Consider the following 20,800-nt stretch of genomic DNA (forward strand, 5'->3'; position numbering starts at 1 on the left):
AATAGGCTGTGTTTTTACTGTGGTGATTCTGCTCATGTTATCTCTGACTGCCCTAAGCGTACTAAGAGAGTCGCTAGGGTCTGTTACCATTAGTACTATACAGCCTAAATTTCTTTTATCTGTGACCCTGATTTGCTCATTGTTGTCCTTTTCTGTCATGGCATTTGTGGATTCAGGCGCTGCCCTGAACTTAATGGACTTAGAATTCGCCAGGCGCTGTGGTTTTTCCTTGCAGCCTTTGCAGAGCCCTATTCCTTTGAAGGGTATTGATGCTACACCCTTGGCCAAGGATAAACCTCAGTACTGGACGCAGATGACTGTGTACATGGCTCCAGCACATCAGGAAGCTTGCCGTATTCTGGTGTTGCATAACCTGCATGATGTTGTTGTACTGGGTTTTCCATGGTTACAGGAACATAATCCGGTGCTGGATTGGAAAACTATGTCTGTGACTAGTTGGGGTTGTCAAGGGGTACATAGTGACGTTCCTTTGATGTCAATTTCCTCTTCCCCCTCTTCTGAGGTCCCTGAGTTTTTGTCGGATTTCCAGGATGTATTTGATGAGCCCAAGTCCAGTTCCCTTCCACCGCACAGGGACTGTGATTGTGCTATTAACTTGATTCCTGGTTGCAAGTTCCCTAAGGGCCGACTTTTCAATCTGTCTGTGCCAGAGCATGCCGCCATGCGGAGTTATGTTAAGTGTTATGACCTGGTGGTTAGGACAATAATGGACCTGGTGGTTAAGAGCACACGGAATGACCTGATAGTTACTAATAATATAGGACGAGCTCTGAGACGTGGGAACTCTGCTGACCGCAATCCCTAATCCTATCACACACACTAGAAATAGCCGTGGATTGCTCCTAACGCTCCCTATGCAACTCGACACAGCCTAAGAAACTAGCTAGCGCTAAAGATAGAAAAATAAAGCCTACCTTGCCTCAGAGAAATTCCCCAAAGGAAAATGCAGCCCCCCACATATAATGACTGTGAGTAAAGATGAAAATTACAAACACAGAGATGAAATAGATTAAGCAAAGTGAGGCCCGGCTTTCTGAACAGACAGAGGATAGGAAAGGTAACTTTGCGGTCAGCACAAAAAACTACAAAAAGACCACGCAGAGGGCGCAAAAAGACCCTCCGCACCGACTCACGGTGCGGAGGCGCTCCCTCTGCGTCCCAGAGCTACCAGCAAGCAAGACAAAAATCAAAATAGCAAGCTGGACAGAAAAATAGCAAACAAGAGAAAAACAAGCAGGAACGTAGCTTCTGCTGGGAAGACAGGTCACAAGAACGATCCAGGAGTGAACTAGACCAATACTGGAACATTGACAGGTGGCATGGAGCAATGATCTAAGTGGAGTTAAATAGAGCAGCCAGCTAACGAATTAACCTCGTCACCTGTGGAAGGAAACTCAGAAGCCGCAGCCCCACTCACAACCACCAGAGGAAGCCCATGGACAGAACCAGCCGAAGTACCATTCATGACCACAGGAGGGAGCTTGACAACAGAATTCACAACAGTTAAGGAGTCTTTGGAGAAGGGGCATATTCGTCCCTCTTCGTCACCATTGGGAGCGGGTTTCTTTTTTGTTGCTAAGAAGGATGGCTCCTTGAGACCCTGTATTGATTATCGTCTTCTTAATAAGATCACGGTCAAATTCCAATACCCCTTGCCTTTGCTTACTGATTTGTTTGCTCAGATTAAGGGGGCTAGTTGGTTTACTAAGATTGACCTCTGAGGGGCATATAATCTTGTTCGTATTAAACAGGGTGACGAATGGAAAACTGCATTTAATACGCCCGAAGGCCATTTTGAATACCTTTGGATGCCATTTGGGCTCTCTAATGCTCCATCTGTGTTCCAGTCTTTCATGCACGATATTTTCCGCAATTATCTTGATAAATTCATGGTCGTATATTTGGATGATATTTTCATTTTTTCCGATGATTGGGAGTCTCTTGTGAAGCAGGTTAGGATGGTGTTCCAGATCCTTCGTGATAATGCTTTGTTTGTGAAGGGGTCTAAGTGCCTATTCGGAGTTCAGAAGGTCTCTTTTTTGGGTTTTATTTTTTCTCCCTCGTCTATAGAAATGGATCCTGTTAAGGTCCAAGCTATTCATGACTGGATTCAACCCACATCTGTGAAGGGCCTTCAAAAATGTTTGGGCTTTGCTAATTTCTATCGCCGTTTCATTGCCAACTTTTCCAGTGTGGTTAAGCCCCTTACTGATTTAACGAAGAGAGGCGCTGATGTGACGAATTGGTCCTCTGCGGCTGTTGAGGCCTTTCAGGAGCTTAAACGCCGATTTACTTCCGCCCCTGTGTTGCGTCAGCCGGATGTTTCTCTTCCTTTTCAGGTTGAGGTCGACGCTTCTGAGATTGGGGCAGGGGCCGTTTTGTCTCAGAGGGAGTCTGATGGTTCTTTGATGAAACCGTGTGCTTTTTTTTCCAGAAAGTTTTCGCCTGCGGAACGCAATTATGATGTCGGCAATCAGGAGTTGTTGGCTATGAAGTGGGCATTTGAGGAGTGGCGACATTGGCTTGAGGGAGCTAAGCACCGCGTTGTGGTCCTGACCGATCATAAGAATCTGATTTACCTCGAGTCGGCCAAGCGGCTGCATCCTAGACAGGCTCGATGGTCCCTGTTTTTCTCCCGTTTTGATTTTGTGGTCTCGTATCTTCCGGGATCTAAGAATGTTAAGGCTGATGCCCTCTCTAGGAGTTTTTCGCCTGATTCTCCTGGAGTCCTTGAGCCGGTTGGCATTTTTAAGGAAGGGGTGATTCTTTCTGCCATCTCCCCTGATTTGCGGCGGGTACTTCAGGAATTTCAGGCTGATAGGCCTGACCGCTGTCCTGTGGGGAAGCTGTTTGTTCCTGATAGATGGACAAGTAAGGTGATTTCTGAGGTTCATTGTTCAGTGTTGGCTGGTCATCCTGGGATTTTTGGTACCAGAGATTTGGTTGCTAGGTCCTTTTGGTGGCCTTCCTTGTCGCGCGATGTCCGTGCCTTTGTGCAGTCCTGTGGGACTTGCGCCCGAGCCAAGCCTTGCTGTTCCCGCGCTAGTGGGTTGCTTTTGCCTTTGCCGGTCCCTGAGAGGCCCTGGACGCATATTTCCATGGATTTTATTTCGGATCTTCCTGTTTCCCAGAAGATGTCTGTTATCTGGGTTGTTTGTGACCGGTTCTCTAAAATGGTCCATCTGGTACTGTTCTGTCTCCGCCATCTAATATTGTTACCCTGATTATTTGCTTGCATAATTGCAGTTTCCTCAGTATACAGTATTGATATGTTCATGCCTTTATTCATCTGTGATGCTTTGGCTCCCTCTAGCAGTCAGAGTTATGTTGGCAGTTCAATCTTGTTTTTGTATTATCCATGTCTGATTCTCCTCCTCCTTTGCAATGCATTATGGTAGCTCAGCCTCCATTTCCCTCCATTTTTCCTTTCACTTTCTTCAGTTTGCCTTCAAGGAAAGACGCTTCACTTCATCCCCCTTGCGATTGCATTGCCGGTATGTCTTTATGCTTCCTATAGATATTCCTGCTCTATATTAGCTTAGTTTAACCAGTTGTACTCCCAGTTTAGTCACTAGCTTTCTACATGTTATGCATAATGTATATCATGTGTATTATGTATCTGTTCTATGCCATGCACTGATTCTATGTATATCATTGTTCACAGTTTCACCGCATCAATATACCACTACGTTTAATAAAGCACAGACTCAACCACAGTCTCCTGATTGGACCCCGGTATAGCGGTTTAGCTGACTGTATAGCTACGTATGAGCCTGCCTCAGCTAGTGAAGACAGAACAGTGAAACGGCAGCCATCCAACTAGTGGGATTCAAGTCACCGGCTACTCAGAGACTAATTACAGCTACAGCAATCTCTGCACAGCCAAGCACTTTCCCAAGACACCATGTCTCACAAATCGCATAGGACAAGATCTGCTACTTCCGTCTCCTCAAAGACAACATCCATCAGCAGCGCTGTCGCCATTGCCCGCGCAAATGCTGAAGCTGCCAAAATACGAGCGAGCTTTGCTGACCAAGAGATGCAACTTAAATTAGAAAAAGCACGCATAGATGAAGAGAGAGCCGATCAAAAGAGAAGGTAGCAGTTAGAGAAGGCACGTGTGGATGCCGCCTTAGAAAGCCTAGCAGCAAAAAGGGAAGCTACCGCAGCCCTCGCCGAAGCAGAATCGCTAGAAGCCGCGCAAAATCCCAAGCTGCATAGCCAAAGCAGTACGTCGAGTCTGGAGTTTCCACTGCAAGACTCACCACAACGCACATCTCAGTATGTTAATGACCTTCCTGATCCAAACTATAACCCTGAACCAGTACCAAAACCAGAATACGACACCTCCAGCGAAGTGAGCGAGAGTCGTCACGAGGCTCAGGACAGAAACAAACTCGAAAATGTGAGGCAAAACAACTCTGCTAATGACTACCTTGCCCCTCATCAGGTAACCAACGTGGATCACCCTGCTGACGCACCGTACATCAGGCCGAAGCAATACGACACCGGCTGGCGCCACCATGAGGACACTAACAGATACGAACGCACCTCACATCACTATCAGGGCAACCCATCACCAGTATACTCTGCTGACAACCGGTTCACGACAGAATTTGCCAAGTTCTTCACACGACGTGAACTGGTTGCCAAGGGACTCATGAAATTCACTGACCGAGCTGAAGGTTACAGAGCTTGGAAAGCTTCCTTCCAAAATGTCATTAGAGACTTGGGGCTACAACACAGGGAAGAGATAGACCTGTTAGTCAAATACCTGGGAGAAGAGTCAGTCAAACACGCAGTAAGGATCAGAGACATTAATATAAACCGCCCTGAGACTGGCCTCAAAGAGATCTGGAAAAGGCTGGATGAGTGTTACAGCTCAGCAGAAGTAATAGAAAGAGCCTTGTTCAAAAGAATCGATGACTTTCCTAAAATATCTAACAAAGGTCTCCAGAAACTTAGAGAGCTAAGCGACTTGCTAAAGGAAGTCCAAGTTGCCAAATACGAGGACGACCTACAGGGACTTGCATTTCTCGACACAGCCAGAGGTGTTAACCCTATAGTCCAGAAGTTGCCCTACAATCTACAGGAGAGGTGGCTCACACATGGTTCCACGTACAAATACAAACACAGCGTTCCATTCCCTCCCTTCTCCGTTTTTGTTGACTTCATACACCAACAAGCAAGAATTAGAAACGATCCCAGCTTTGACTTTGCAATACCATATGCCACACCGTCACCACCTGCAAATCCACGCAGAACATCTGTAGAAGTACACAAGACTTATGTTTCTTCTCCAGGTTCTAATTACAGGTCTGCTGGCTGCTCCCAATCAGAGACAAAGGTGCAGGACCCTGACAAGCAGTGCCCACTTCATCAGAAGCCTCATCCTCTCCTGAAATGCAGAGCCTTCAGAGGAAAATCTATGCCAGATCGCAGAAGCTTTCTGAAAGAAAACGGTATCTGCTACAAGTGCTGCTCGTCCACAGCTCATCTTGCCAAGGATTGCAAGGTCAGTGTAAAATGCACAGAATGTGGCACCACAGATCATAACACCGCTCTACACCCTAGCCCAGCTCCATGGAGTACACAAAACACGCCAGCTGACAGTGAGCATGGCGGGGAGGAAAGGAACACTGATACAGCTACGCCAGAGATCACTTCACAATGCACCGAGGTCTGCAAAGGGACAATAGACAGTAGGTCCTGTTCAAAAATATGCCTCGTCAAAGTATACCCGAAGGGCCATAGAGACCAAGCTGTAAGACTGTATGCTATCTTAGATGACCAAAGTAATCGATCCTTGGCTAGATCAACGTTCTTTGACCTATTCAACATCAAAGGGCCAAGCACTCCCTACTCCTTAAAGACGTGTGCAGGTACTGTGACAACAGCAGGCAGGAAAGCTACTGACTACCAGATCGAGTCTTTAGACGGACAATTCTGCCTACCACTACCTACGATCATCGAATGTAACCAGATCCCAGACAACAGATCTGAAATCCCTACGCCAGATGTAGCAATCCATCACGCTCACTTAAAACAAATAGCACACCTCATACCGGAACTCGACCATCAGGCCCAGATAATTCTGCTGTTGGGAAGAGATATCCTGCAGGTTCATAAAGTGAGACGTCATATCAATGGATTTCACAATGCTCCCTATGCCCAAAGGCTAGACCTAGGATGGGTCATAATTGGCAACGTATGCTTGGGACGCATGCACGCCCCATCTTCTGTGACAAGCATGCTGACAAATACATTGGAGAAAGGACGTCCATCTCTGTTTCAACCTTGTAACAATGAGTTCCATGTCAGGGAACTGCCACACAGCATCCAACTACCTGATCATTTAATAGACTTTACTCACGACAGCAGTATAGTGTCGGGAAGCTATGAGGATCAGTTAGGGGGCACAGTCTTCCAGAGAACTAATAGCCCGGTTCACTATGTAATTTCGCCGGAATTTTCTGGAGAGTTTCAAATATGTACATTTTTGGAAAGGCTATGGTATAAGCAATAAGAAAAACAATGTTTCCATTTGCCCCGAGTCCTAAGTTGCCGCCATCTTGGATTTTACAAAATGGCTGATTTACATCGATTTTTGTTAATATCTCAGCTTGTAAGTAACGTAAAACTTAAATTTTGACAGCTAAACATACATTTTGAGTACTAAGAAATGCAGTGGTATCCAAATAAATACTCTATATACGACTACAAATTGTATCGGTTTATATTTGAACAAATTTTCGAACTCGAAAAGCAGAGAGTTAATGTTTTTAACTTTTGAACAACCAGAGTGTCTTTACATATCGCCACCATCACTGTCATCATCAGTTTCATATTTGGTCTGAGTGTCCTCGTCATTCATACACTCGCTGTCACACTGACAAAGATCGGTACAGGATAAGTTATTTTTTCGGCACGAACACCTTGAAGAAGAACAGTCATGTTTGCATTGACAACTAATCATCTCGATTATTGCTTTTGGAGCTGGAAGAACATCTGTCATGGTTGGTTTCAACTGTCCATCCAACCCTTTGTGATAGCCATTCTTCTCGGGATCCAGCTGAGAATCCTGCAAAGCAATGTTAGCTTGTCCCCACACTCTGGCTTGGATATGGACTCTGAGGACATGTTGTTTTAGAGCTCCGAGTGTAGGAGGTAACCTGTCACTTTCTGCCATATGCTTGCAAAATAGATGCCATCGCAGTTCGGGAATATTCTTAATAAAAATGCCTTTTGGAGAGTAAGCAAAACATACGAAGGTAGCAAGAGTTGACAACATAGTTTTGCTCACTTCTTTTTCAGTCGAAAGCATCTGCAGAGAACTGATTACATCTGGTGTTGCGTTCATGTAAGCTTGCATCCAGATTGCTTTGCCAATTCGAGAGAACCTTCCAGTTGTGTCAGCACCAGTGAATGCATGGAAGGCTGTCAAAGCCTTTGCTCTGTCTGCCCCTATGACTCTCCTTATTGGCTCTATCTCGATCATCCCAGAGACCATTGAAATCGATGTATTCTTCAGCATGAGGTCATAGTTAGCTATGACCAACACCAGTACATCGGTATCAGGGGAGAAGAAAACCATCCTTGCATCCGGTGGGTTTCGTTGTGTTGCCAAGACAGCTTGGTAGATCAACAGTGTGTCTGCTTCTTCGTGATTGTTGTCGTCGAAAACTAAGTTTTTGTTGCTCCTGGTACACCCTGAAGAACAAGTGATGACCAGTTTTTGTGATGAACTGTTGAACTCTAGAGTCTTTGCAGCAAGATAGTTGGTCAGGTCAGCCTTTGTCTTGTCATGTGAAAGGAACCTGTTCATTGGAATATGATTAATGTTTGTTTCATCTCTGACCTGGTACTGAATTGGTGCCTTTCCTTTTCTTCTTTTATCCCTGGTAGCATCCTTGAGAGAATTTTCCCTATACGTATCAAACACAAGGATTATTTCATCGTAATTTTCTGTGAGAGACATAAGCCTGTCATTGAAGCAGTAACTGAGATCTTTGACTGTCACTAGTGTTGCCGGTTTCTTGGCCATCTTTTGCAGAAGAACCATTCCATCTACCAGGGCTATCTTGCGACTTGGATCATCTGATCTTGTGTCCATCCTATCTTCTGGCTGCAGATCTTTCTGTGGAGTTTCTACTATAACCAACTTGTTAAGGAGACTGATCAGTTTCGATTTGTCATGGCATGGTAACATTGTACCATCTGGAGCAAAAAAGGCTCTTGGGGTCAGAGTGAATTCGTAGTTCCCAATGGCCACGTTCTGGTTTATGTCTCTGTTGGACCTTGCCAAAACCATCATTCTTCCATACAAGTCCTTGGTCTCCTTAAGATCAACAGTCTTGTCTCGGAGTTTTACTGTGGTTTTCTTGTTTGCCGACATGAACATCCTGTTGTTCTCCTTCTTTACTGGTGCCCATAGGCTAACATCCCCATTGATTCGCGCCAACACATAGTCTTCATACAGCTTTTGACCTGTCTCATCTGCATTCAGGATCATTTTTACATACTCATCAGGGATGTAGGCATGGGTGATTACATTGTGCAACTTGTCACCTACAACAGCAAATGGGTTGCCATGTTTCAAAATTGCTTCCTTAATCTTGTCAATAACATGATGACACTTCTTGACTGCACTTGGCCCAAGATCGTGATGCTCTCTGGTTTTATCACGTTCTAAATCAAACTGTCTGGTATATTCTTTGACAACTCGGGAGAGTTCAGGTGTGGCCATGAAGAATCTCTGACGAGCATTGGCATTGTTCGAGATGCCGACTATGCCAGCATGGATTTTCATCAGTTTGTTCAGATGCTCGCATGCATGGTCCGCCCCCAAAAAAAACATGTGATTCCTGTCATTATGTATTATTATGTCAATACTAATTAATTATAAAAAACTGCTGTAGTAAATATCTAAAACACATCTGCAACTAGTAATATTGCATTTCTTAGCCCTAAAATGTATGTTTAGCTGTCAAATTTTATTTTTATGTTATTTATAAGCTGAGATATTAACGAAAATTGGTTTTACGTCAGCCATTTTGTCAAATCCAATATGGCGGTCACGTGGGACTCGGGGCAAATGGAAACATTGTTTTTCGTATTGCTTATACTATAACCTTTCCAAAAATGTATAGTTTTCAGACTCTCCAAAAAAATCCGGCGAAGGCCTAAATCAATACATAGTGAACCGGACTATAAGCAGGACAACCAAGTGGCAATGTCGGTAGAGAACAAGTTGTTCTTAGAGGTAATGGACAAGGGACTCGTTAAAGATGAGACCAACAGCTGGGTCGCACCTCTTCCCTTCAAAACCCACAGACCACGTCTACCGAACAACAGAAATCAGGCATTACAACGTTTCTCCTCTCTCATTCGTAATCTGCAAAAGAAACCAGAGATGAAAGATCACTTTTTCTCCTTCATGTCAAAGATTTTTGAAAACCGTCACGCAGAACTAGCTCCCACTCTCAAAGACTCTGAAGAATGCTGGTTCCTACCCATGTTCGGAGTATACCACCCTAAGAAACCAGGCCAGATCAGAGTCGTGTTTGATTCCAGTGCTAAATTTAATGATGTCTCCCTGAATGACGTTCTGCTGACAGGACCAGACCTCAATAACAAACTACTGGGTGTACTTATGCGCTTCCGTAAGGATTCCATTGCCTTCATCGCTGACATCCAGCAAATGTTCCATTGTTTCCTTGTGAGAGAGAGAGACAGGAACTTCCTAAGATTCTTCTGGTACAGAGACAATGATCCTACTAAAGAAGTCACAGAGTATCGCATGAGAGTGCACATCTTTGGCAACAGTCCTTCACCTGCAGTCGCCATTTACAGACTCAAAAGGTCAGCTCAGGAAGGAGAACCAGAATACGGAGCAGATGTCAGACAATTCATAGAAAAGGACTTTTATGTCGACGACTGTCTAAAAGCCATGCCTTCAAATGAGACTGCCATCAGTCTTCTCAGGAGAGCTCAGGACATGCTTGCCTGCTCGAACCTTAGGCTTCATAAAATAGCCTCAAACAGCCAAGAACTCATGGAAGCGTTCCCTTCTCAAGGCCTATGTAATGGTCTCAGAGACCTGGACCTGGGGTCAGACCCCGCACCAATGCAACGCAGCCTCGGGCTTCTCTGGAATCTACAATCAGACACTTTCACCTTTCAGGTCAGCCAGGAAGAAAGGCCTTTCACACGTAGAGGCGTCCTGTCTACCATCAACAGTCTGTACGACCCCTTGGGTTTCGCAGCTCCTGTTACTATACAAGGCAAGGCCCTACTAAGAGACTTAACTAGGGAAACATCTGACTGGGATGCACCTCTGCCACCTGATAAGAGGATCCAGTGGGAAGAGTGGAAGAACTCGTTAGCGGCACTCTCCAACTTGCATATGCCAAGACCATACACCCCTGTGCCATCTACTGAGATACAGAGCCAAAGACTGTACGTATTTGCAGATGCTTCTGTCAAAGCAATTGCCGCTGTTGCCTACCTCAAAACTGTAGACTCCAAATGTCAGTGCCACATTGGTTTCATCATGGGAAAGGCCAAACTCGCACCACAACCAGAGCACACTATACCCAGGTTAGAGCTTTGTGCCGCAGTCTTAGCCGTTGAGTTAGCGGAGTTCATCGCATCCGAAATGGATATCGACCTGACACAAGCCAAGTTCTACTCAGACAGCAAAGTAGTCCTGGGATATATCCACAACGAAACCAGGCGATTCTACGTTTATGTCAATAACAGAGTGCTACGAATCAGGAGATCAGTTCACCCACAGCAGTGGCATTACATACCCACAGACCAGAATCCCGCAGATCATGCAACTAGAGCAGTTGACGCAAGTCGACTAGGAAGCACAACGTGGCTCTCTGGACCAAAACTATTGTACATTGAGGAATGTTTTCCAGACACCTTCGAACTTGTAGGAGAGGACTCAGATGCTGAAATCCGCCCTCAGGTGTCTACACTACATACAATGACCTCTGTTATCCAGCTTGGATCTTGCAGGTTCGACAGATTCTCAAGTTGGAAGTCACTTACTCGAGCCATTACCTGCCTGACTCATATAGCTCGCTCATTCAGGACCACCAGAACTCGTGACATGGAAAAATGTAAAGGAGCAGCGAGGCTCACCTACGAAAGCCTAATCACCTTCATGGCTGAAGCTGCAGCTATAATCAATGCAAGACCTCTGGTTCCAGTTCCTAACGACCCTGAGGAGCCCTTGTTATTGACTTCATCTGCTTTACTTACCCAGGAAACGGAACTGTCCAGTACCCCTCGAGGAGGATTCGACGCGAAGGACCTCTACAAGCGCCAATGGAGACAGGTACAAAGTCTTGCAAATACTTTCTGGGACAGGTGGCGCAAACAATATTTGTCTACCCTGCAGCCACGGACGAAGTGGCAATCTACTAAACCTAATCTGAACATAGGTGACCTTGTTCTTGTGAAAGACTGTCAGATTCATCGGAACCAGTGGCCACTTGGCCTAGTTACCGCAACGTTCCCGAGCAAGGACGGCAACGTCCGCAAAGTTGAGCTAAGGATGACAAAAGGGAATGCCTTTATTCATCTGTGATGCTTTGGCTCCCTCTAGCGGTCAGAGTTATGTTGGCAGTTCAATCTTGCTTTTGTATTATCCATGTCTGATTCTCCTCCTCCTTTGCAATGCATTATGGTAGCTCAGCCTCCATTTTCCTCCATTTTTCCTTTCACTTTCTTCAGTTTGCCTTCAAGGAAAGACGCTTCACTTCATCCCCCTTGCGATTGCATTGCCGGTATGTCTTTATCCTTCCTATAGATATTCCTGCTCTATATTAGCTTAGTTTAACCAGTTGTACTCCCAGTTTAGTCACTAGCTTTCTAAATGTTATGCATAATGTATATCATGTGTATTATGTATCTGTTCTATGCCATGCACTGATTCTATGTATATCATTGTTCACAGTTTCACCGCATCAATATACCACTACGTTTAATAAAGCACAGACTCAACCACAGTCTCCTGATTGGACCCCGGTATAGCGGTTTAGCTGACTGTATAGCTACGTATGAGCCTGCCTCAGCTAGTGAAGACAGAACAGTGAAACGGCAGCCATCCAACTAGTGGGATTCAAGTCACCGGCTACTCAGAGACTAAATACAGCTACAGCAATCTCTGCACAGCCAAGCACTTTCCCAAGACACCATGTCTCACAAATCGCATAGGACAAGATCTGCTACTTCCGTCTCCTCAAAGACAACATCCATCAGCAGCGCTGTCGCCATTGCCCGCGCAAATGCTGAAGCTGCCAAAATACGAGCGAGCTTTGCTGACCAAGAGATGCAACTTAAATTAGAAAAAGCACGCATAAATGAAGAGAGAGCCGATCAAAAGAGAAGGTAGCAGTTAGAGAAGGCACGTGTGGATGCCGCCTTAGAAAGCCTAGCAGCAAAAAGGGAAGCTACCGCAGCCCTCGCCGAAGCAGAATCGCTAGAAGCCGCGCAAAATCCCAAGCTGCATAGCCAAAGCAGTACGTCGAGTCTGGAGTTTCCACTGCAAGACTCACCACAACGCACATCTCAGTATGTTAATGACCTTCCTGATCCAAACTATAACCCTGAACCAGTACCAAAACCAGAATACGACACCTCCAGCGAAGTGAGCGAGAGTCGTCACGAGGCTCAGGACAGAAACAAACTCGAAAATGTGAGGCAAAACAACTCTGCTAATGACTACCTTGCCCCTCATCAGGTAACCAACGTGGATCACCCTGCTGACGCACCGTACATCAGGCCGAAGCAATACGACACCGGCTGGCGCCACCATGAGGACACTAACTGATACGAACGCACCTCACATCACTATCAGGGCAACCCATCACCAGTATACTCTGCTGACAACCGGTTCACGACAGAATTTGCCAAGTTCTTCACACGACGTGAACTGGTTGCCAAGGGACTCATGAAATTCACTGACCAAGCTGAAGGTTACAGAGCTTGGAAAGCTTCCTTCCAAAATGTCATTAGAGACTTGGGGCTACAACACAGGGAAGAGATAGACCTGTTAGTCAAATACCTGGGAGAAGAGTCAGTCAAACACGCAGTAAGGATCAGAGACATTAATATAAACCGCCCTGAGACTGGCCTCAAAGAGATCTGGAAAAGGCTGGATGAGTGTTACAGCTCAGCAGAAGTAATAGAAAGAGCCTTGTTCAAAAGAATCGATGACTTTCCTAAAATATCTAACAAAGGTCTCCAGAAACTTAGAGAGCTAAGCGACTTGCTAAAGGAAGTCCAAGTTGCCAAATACGAGGACGACCTACAGGGACTTGCATTTCTCGACACAGCCAGAGGTGTTAACCCTATAGTCCAGAAGTTGCCCTACAATCTACAGGAGAGGTGGCTCACACATGGTTCCACGTACAAATACAAACACAGCGTTCCATTCCCTCCCTTCTCCGTTTTTGTTGACTTCATACACCAACAAGCAAGAATTAGAAACGATCCCAGCTTTGACTTTGCAATACCATATGCCACACCGTCACCACCTGCAAATCCACGCAGAACATCTGTGGAAGTACACAAGACTTATGTTTCTTCTCCAGGTTCTAATTACAGGTCTGCTGGCTGCTCCCAATCAGAGACAAAGGTGCAGGACCCTGACAAGCAGTGCCCACTTCATCAGAAGCCTCATCCTCTCCTGAAATGCAGAGCCTTCAGAGGAAAATCTATGCCAGATCGCAGAAGCTTCCTGAAAGAAAACGGTATCTGCTACAAGTGCTGCTCGTCCACAGCTCATCTTGCCAAGGATTGCAAGGTCAGTGTAAAATGCACAGAATGTGGCACCACAGATCATAACACCGCTCTACACCCTAGCCCAGCTCCATGGAGTACACAAAACACGCCAGCTGACAGTGAGCATGGCGGGGAGGAAAGGAACACTGATACAGCTACGCCAGAGATCACTTCACAATGCACCGAGGTCTGCAAAGGGACAACAGTAGGTCCTGTTCAAAAATATGCCTCGTCAAAGTATACCCGAAGGGCCATAGAGACCAAGCTGTAAGACTGTATGCTATCTTAGATGACCAAAGTAATCGATCCTTGGCTAGATCAACGTTCTTTGACCTATTCAACATCAAAGGGCCAAGCACTCCCTACTCCTTAAAGACGTGTGCAGGTACTGTGACAACAGCAGGCAGGAAAGCTACTGACTACCAGATCGAGTCTTTAGACGGACAATTCTGCCTACCACTACCTACGATCATCGAATGTAACCAGATCCCAGACAACAGATCTGAAATCCCTACGCCAGATGTAGCAATCCATCACGCTCACTTAAAACAAATAGCACACCTCATACCGGAACTCGACCATCAGGCCCAGATAATTCTGCTGTTGGGGAGAGATATCCTGCAGGTTCATAAAGTGAGACGTCATATCAATGGATTTCACAATGCTCCCTATGCCCAAAGGCTAGACCTAGGATGGGTCATAATTGGCAACGTATGCTTGGGACGCATGCACACCCCATCTTCTGTGACAAGCATGCTGACAAATACATTGGAGAAAGGACGTCCATCTCTGTTTCAACCTTGTAACAATGAGTTCCATGTCAGGGAACTGCCACACAGCATCCAACTACCTGATCATTTAATAGACTTTACTCACGACAGCAGTATAGTGTCGGGAAGCTATGAGGATCAGTTAGGGGGCACAGTCTTCCAGAGAACTAAGCAGGACAACCAAGTGGCAATGTCGGTAGAGGACAAGTTGTTCTTAGAGGTAATGGACAAGGGACTCGTTAAAGATGAGACCAACAGCTGGGTCGCACCTCTTCCCTTCAAAACCCACAGACCACGTCTACCGAACAACAGAAATCAGGCATTACAACGTTTCTCCTCTCTCATTCGTAATCTGCAAAAGAAACCAGAGATGAAAGATCACTTTTTCTCCTTCATGTCAAAGATTTTTGAAAACCGTCACGCAGAACTAGCTCCCATTCTCAAAGACTCTGAAGAATGCTGGTTCCTACCCATGTTCGGAGTATACCACCCTAAGAAACCAGGCCAGATCAGAGTCGTGTTTGATTCCAGTGCTAAATTTAATGATGTCTCCCTGAATGACGTTCTGCTGACAGGACCAGACCTCAATAACAAACTACTGGGTGTACTTATGCGCTTCCGTAAGGATTCCATTGCCTTCATCGCTGACATCCAGCAAATGTTCCATTGTTTCCTTGTGAGAGAGAGAGACAGGAACTTCCTAAGATTCTTCTGGTACAGAGACAATGATCCTACTAAAGAAGTCACAGAGTATCGCATGAGAGTGCACATCTTTGGCAACAGTCCTTCACCTGCAGTCGCCATTTACAGACTCAAAAGGTCAGCTCAGGAAGGAGAACCAGAATACGGAGCAGATGTCAGACAATTCATAGAAAAGGACTTTTATGTCGACGACTGTCTAAAAGCCATGCCTTCAAATGAGACTGCCATCAGTCTTCTCAGGAGAGCTCAGGACATGCTTGCTTGCTCGAACCTTAGGCTTCATAAAATAGCCTCAAACAGCCAAGAACTCATGGAAGCGTTCCCTTCTCAAGGCCTATGTAATGGTCTCAGAGACCTGGACCTGGGGTCAGACCCCGCACCAATGCAACGCAGCCTCGGGCTTCTCTGGAATCTACAATCAGACACTTTCACCTTTCAGGTCAGCCAGGAAGAAAGGCCTTTCACACGTAGAGGCGTCCTGTCTACCATCAACAGTCTGTACGACCCCTTGGGTTTCGCAGCTCCTGTTACTATACAAGGCAAGGCCCTACTAAGAGACTTAACTAGGGAAACATCTGACTGGGATGCACCTCTGCCACCTGATAAGAGGATCCAGTGGGAAGAGTGGAAGAACTCGTTAGCGGCACTCTCCAACTTGCATATGCCAAGACCATACACCCCTGTGCCATCTACTGAGATACAGAGCCAAAGACTGTACGTATTTGCAGATGCTTCTGTCAAAGCAATTGCCGCTGTTGCCTACCTCAAAACTGTAGACTCCAAATGTCAGTGCCACATTGGTTTCATCATGGGAAAGGCCAAACTCGCACCACAACCAGAGCACACTATACCCAGGTTAGAGCTTTGTGCCGCAGTCTTAGCCGTTGAGTTAGCGGAGTTCATCGCATCCGAAATGGATATCGACCTGACACAAGCCAAGTTCTACTCAGACAGCAAAGTAGTCCTGGGATATATCCACAACGAAACCAGGCGATTCTACGTTTATGTCAATAACAGAGTGCTACGAATCAGGAGATCAGTTCACCCACAGCAGTGGCATTACATACCCACAGACCAGAATCCCGCAGATCATGCAACTAGAGCAGTTGACGCAAGTCGACTAGGAAGCACAACGTGGCTCTCTGGACCAAAACTATTGTACATTGAGGAATGTTTTCCAGACACCTTCGAACTTGTAGGAGAGGACTCAGATGCTGAAATCCGCCCTCAGGTGTCTACACTACATACAATGACCTCTGTTATCCAGCTTGGATCTTGCAGGTTCGACAGATTCTCAAGTTGGAAGTCACTTACTCGAGCCATTACCTGCCTGACTCATATAGCTCGCTCATTCAGGACCACCAGAACTCGTGACATGGAAAAATGTAAAGGAGCAGCGAGGCTCACCTACGAAAGCCTAATCACCTTCATGGCTGAAGCTGCAGCTATAATCAATGCAAGACCTCTGGTTCCAGTTCCTAACGACCCTGAGGAGCCCTTGTTATTGACTTCATCTACTTTACTTACCTAGAAAACGGAACTGTCCAGTACCCCTCCAGGAGGATTCGACGCGAAGGACCTCTACAAGCGCCAATGGAGACAGGTACAAAGTCTTGCAAATACTTTCTGGGACAGGTGGCGCAAACAATATTTGTCTACCCTGCAGCCACGGACGAAGTGGCAATCTACTAAACCTAATCTGAACATAGGTGACCTTGTTCTTGTGAAAGACTGTCAGATTCATCGGAACCAGTGGCCACTTGGCCTAGTTACCGCAACGTTCCCGAGCAAGGACGGCAACGTCCGCAAAGTTGAGCTAAGGATGACAAAAGGGAATGCCTTTATTCATCTGTGATGCTTTGGCTCCCTCTAGCGGTCAGAGTTATGTTGGCAGTTCAATCTTGTTTTTGTATTATCCATGTCTGATTCTCCTCCTCCTTTGCAATGCATTATGGTAGCTCAGCCTCCATTTTCCTCCATTTTTCCTTTCACTTTCTTCAGTTTGCCTTCAAGGAAAGACGCTTCACTTCATCCCCCTTGCGATTGCATTGCCGGTATGTCTTTATGCTTCCTATAGATATTCCTGCTCTATATTAGCTTAGTTTAACCAGTTGTACTCCCAGTTTAGTCACTAGCTTTCTAAATGTTATGCATAATGTATATCATGTGTATTATGTATCTGTTCTATGCCATGCACTGATTCTATGTATATCATTGTTCACAGTTTCACCGCATCAATATACCACTACGTTTAATAAAGCACAGACTCAACCACAGTCTCCTTATTGGACCCCGGTATAGCGGTTTAGCTGACTGTATAGCTACGTATGAGCCTGCCTCAGCTAGTGAGGACAGAACAGGTACCTTTGCCTAAGTTGTCTTCCTCCTCAGATCTGGTTCCATTGTTTTTTCAGCATGTGGTTCGTTTGCATGGCATTCCGGAGAATATTTTGTCTGACAGAGGTTCTCAATTTGTCTCTAGATTTTGGCGGGCTTTTTGTGCTAGGATGGGCATTGATTTGTCTTTTTCTTCGGCGTTTCATCCTCAGACTAATGGCCAAACTGAGCGAACTAATCAGACCTTGGAGACCTATTTGAGATGCTTTGTGTCTGCTGATCAGGATGATTGGGTGTCTTTCTTGCCGTTGGCAGAGTTTGCCCTTAATAATCGGGCTAGTTCGGCTACTTTGGTTTCACCTTTCTTTTGTAATTTTGGTTTTCATCCTCGCTTTTCTTCTGAGCAGGTTGAGCCTTCTGATTGTCCTGGTGTTGATTCTGTGGTGGACAGGCTGCAGCAGATTTGGACTCATGTGGTGGACAATTTGACGTTGTCTCAGGAAAGGGCTCAACGTTTTGCTAACCGCCGTCGGTGTTTTGGTCCCCGGCTTCGTGTGGGGGATTTGGTTTGGTTGTCTTCTCGTCATGTTCCTATGAAGGTTTCGTCCCCTAAGTTTAAGCCTCGGTTTATTGGTCCTTATAAAATTTCTGAAATTATTAATCCGGTGTCTTTTCGTTTGGCTCTTCCAGCCTCTTTTGCCATTCATAATGTTTTCCATAGATCTTTGTTGCGGAGATATGTGGTGCCCGTTGTTCCCTCGGTTGACCCTCCTGCCCCGGTGTTGGTTGAGAGAGAGTTGGAATATGAGGTTGAAAAGATTTTGGATTCTCGTTTTTCGAGGCGGAGGCTTCAGTATCTTGTCAAGTGGAAGGGTTATGGCCAGGAGGATAATTCTTGGGTTTTTGCCTCCGATGTCCATGCCACCGATTTGGTTCGTGCTTTTCACTTGGCTCGTCCTGATCGGCCTGGGGGCTCTGGTGAGGGTTCGGTGACCCCTCCTCAAGGTGGGGTGTACTGTTGTGAATTCCGCTCTTGGGCCCCCTTCGGCGGTTGTAAGTGGCACTTTTGTGAGTTCTGCTCTTGGGCTCCCTCCTGTAGTTTCAAGTGGTATGGCTGTTCCTTGGAGTTAGCTGTCAGCAGCTGCTTTCACTGATCGTCTGTTCTGCTCGGCTATTTATGCCTGGCTCTTTCTTCAGCCAGTGCCACTTGTAAATGGTTCCTGGTTGGATTCACATCTCTTTGGATTTCCCTGTTATCCTGACCAGTTCAGCAAAGCTAAGTTCATGCTTGCTCTTTTCTGTTCACAGATTGTGGACTTATCCGTTCTGTGCTTTCTATGTTTGTCCAGCGTTATCAGTATGAATTAATTCTGTCTTGCTGGAAGCTCTGGGAAGCAGATTTACCCTCAACACCTTTAGTCAGGTGTGGAGATTTTTAGTAAACTCTGCGTGGATTTTTGTAGTGTTTTATACTGACCGCACAGTATTCCATCCTGTCCTATCTATCAAGCTAGACTGGCCTCCTGTGCTCATCCTGGTTTCATTCTGTGTATGTCTTTTCCTTCTCCACTCACAGTCATTATTTGTGGGGGGCTAATCTATCCTTTGGGGATTTTCTCTGAGGCAAGATAGTTTTCCTGCTTCTATCTTTAGGGGTAGTTAGCTCTTAGGCGGTGACGAGGTGCCTAGGGAGAGTTAGGAGCATCCCACGGCTACTTCTAGTGTTGTGTTGAGCTTACGGACTGCGGTCAGTACAGTTACCACTTCCTTCAGAGCTCGCTCCATGTTGCTCCTAAACCACCGTATCATAACAGGTTACTGCATAACACTACCAAAAGTTTAGAATTTTTTTAAAGTGGGATTACGTCTGTCTGATTGTTGTGATGCCATTTTCCTGGTGATGAATTGAAAGTGTATGAAGTTGTCATCATGCAAGACCTTAATTTTAACCAAAATGCTGCCAAAAGTTTTGCATATACTATTTATGATCCTAAGCACACATCCAATTTAGTAAAAAATTGGTTAGCACAGAAAAATATTCACTTGTTGCTAAATGAATCCAAGCTCAATCTGATTGGTAGTGATGACAAGCACTATATATACGGCCCAACTGGAAAATTTAATGATGTAAGATACCATACACCTACAGTGAAACACGGTGGTGGCAATGTCATGGTTTGGGGCTGCTTTTCTGTATCTACCATTGGCCCTCTGCATAGAATTGATGGAAATATGAATGCTACCATGTACAAGGATATACGGGAGAATGTAATGCTACTACAAAGGTTATGCTACAAAATACTAAGTTATGATATTGTAAACAATGAATTACGCTCTACATTGTGATCAATAAATAGTACAGTTGAAACCAGAAGTTTAAATACACTATATAAAAAGACACATCTGCATATTTTTCTCTATCTGATATAAAATCAGAATAAACCTTTCCCGCTTTAGTTCAAATAGGATTACCATAATTATTAACCCCTTCACGACATGCGCTGTACGTGTGCTGCTCATGTCGGGTCTGTCCCTTTGAAGCCCTGCTTTATGTAGCACAAGCAATCGGATGATCGCAGCTTCTAGTCTCCCATGGAGACTAATAGAGCAAGTGTAAACTAAAAAAAATGTTTTAAAAATATAAAAAAATAAAAAATATAAAAGTTAGTTCAAATCACCCCCCCATTTGCCCCATTCAAAATAAAACAATTAAAAAATACACATACCTGGTATAGCCGCGTTCAGAATCACCTGATCTATCAATATATAAAAAGAATCAATCTGATCGGTAAACGGCGTAGCAAAAAAAGTCAACGCTATAATTACGTTTTTTTTTGTTTGCTGCAAAATTGCATTAAAATAAAATAATGGGCAAACAAAGGGTCGTATCTACACCAAAATGATATCAATAAAAACATCAGCTCGGCATGCAAAAAATAAGCCCTCACCCAGCCCCAGATCATGAAAAATGGAGACGCCATGGGTCTCGGAATCATGACACAATTTTTTTTATTTTTTATTTTTTTTAACAAACTTTGGATTTTTTTTTCACCACTTAAATGAAAAACAACCTAAGCATGTTTGGTATCTATGAATTCATAGTGACCTGGAGAATCATGATGGTGGGTCAGTTTTAGCATTTGGTGCACATGGTAAAAATAAAAAAAAAATTG

The sequence above is a fragment of the Ranitomeya imitator genome, chromosome 7 (assembly GCF_032444005.1).
Source record: "Ranitomeya imitator isolate aRanImi1 chromosome 7, aRanImi1.pri, whole genome shotgun sequence".
NCBI classification, from domain to species: domain Eukaryota; kingdom Metazoa; phylum Chordata; class Amphibia; order Anura; family Dendrobatidae; genus Ranitomeya; species Ranitomeya imitator.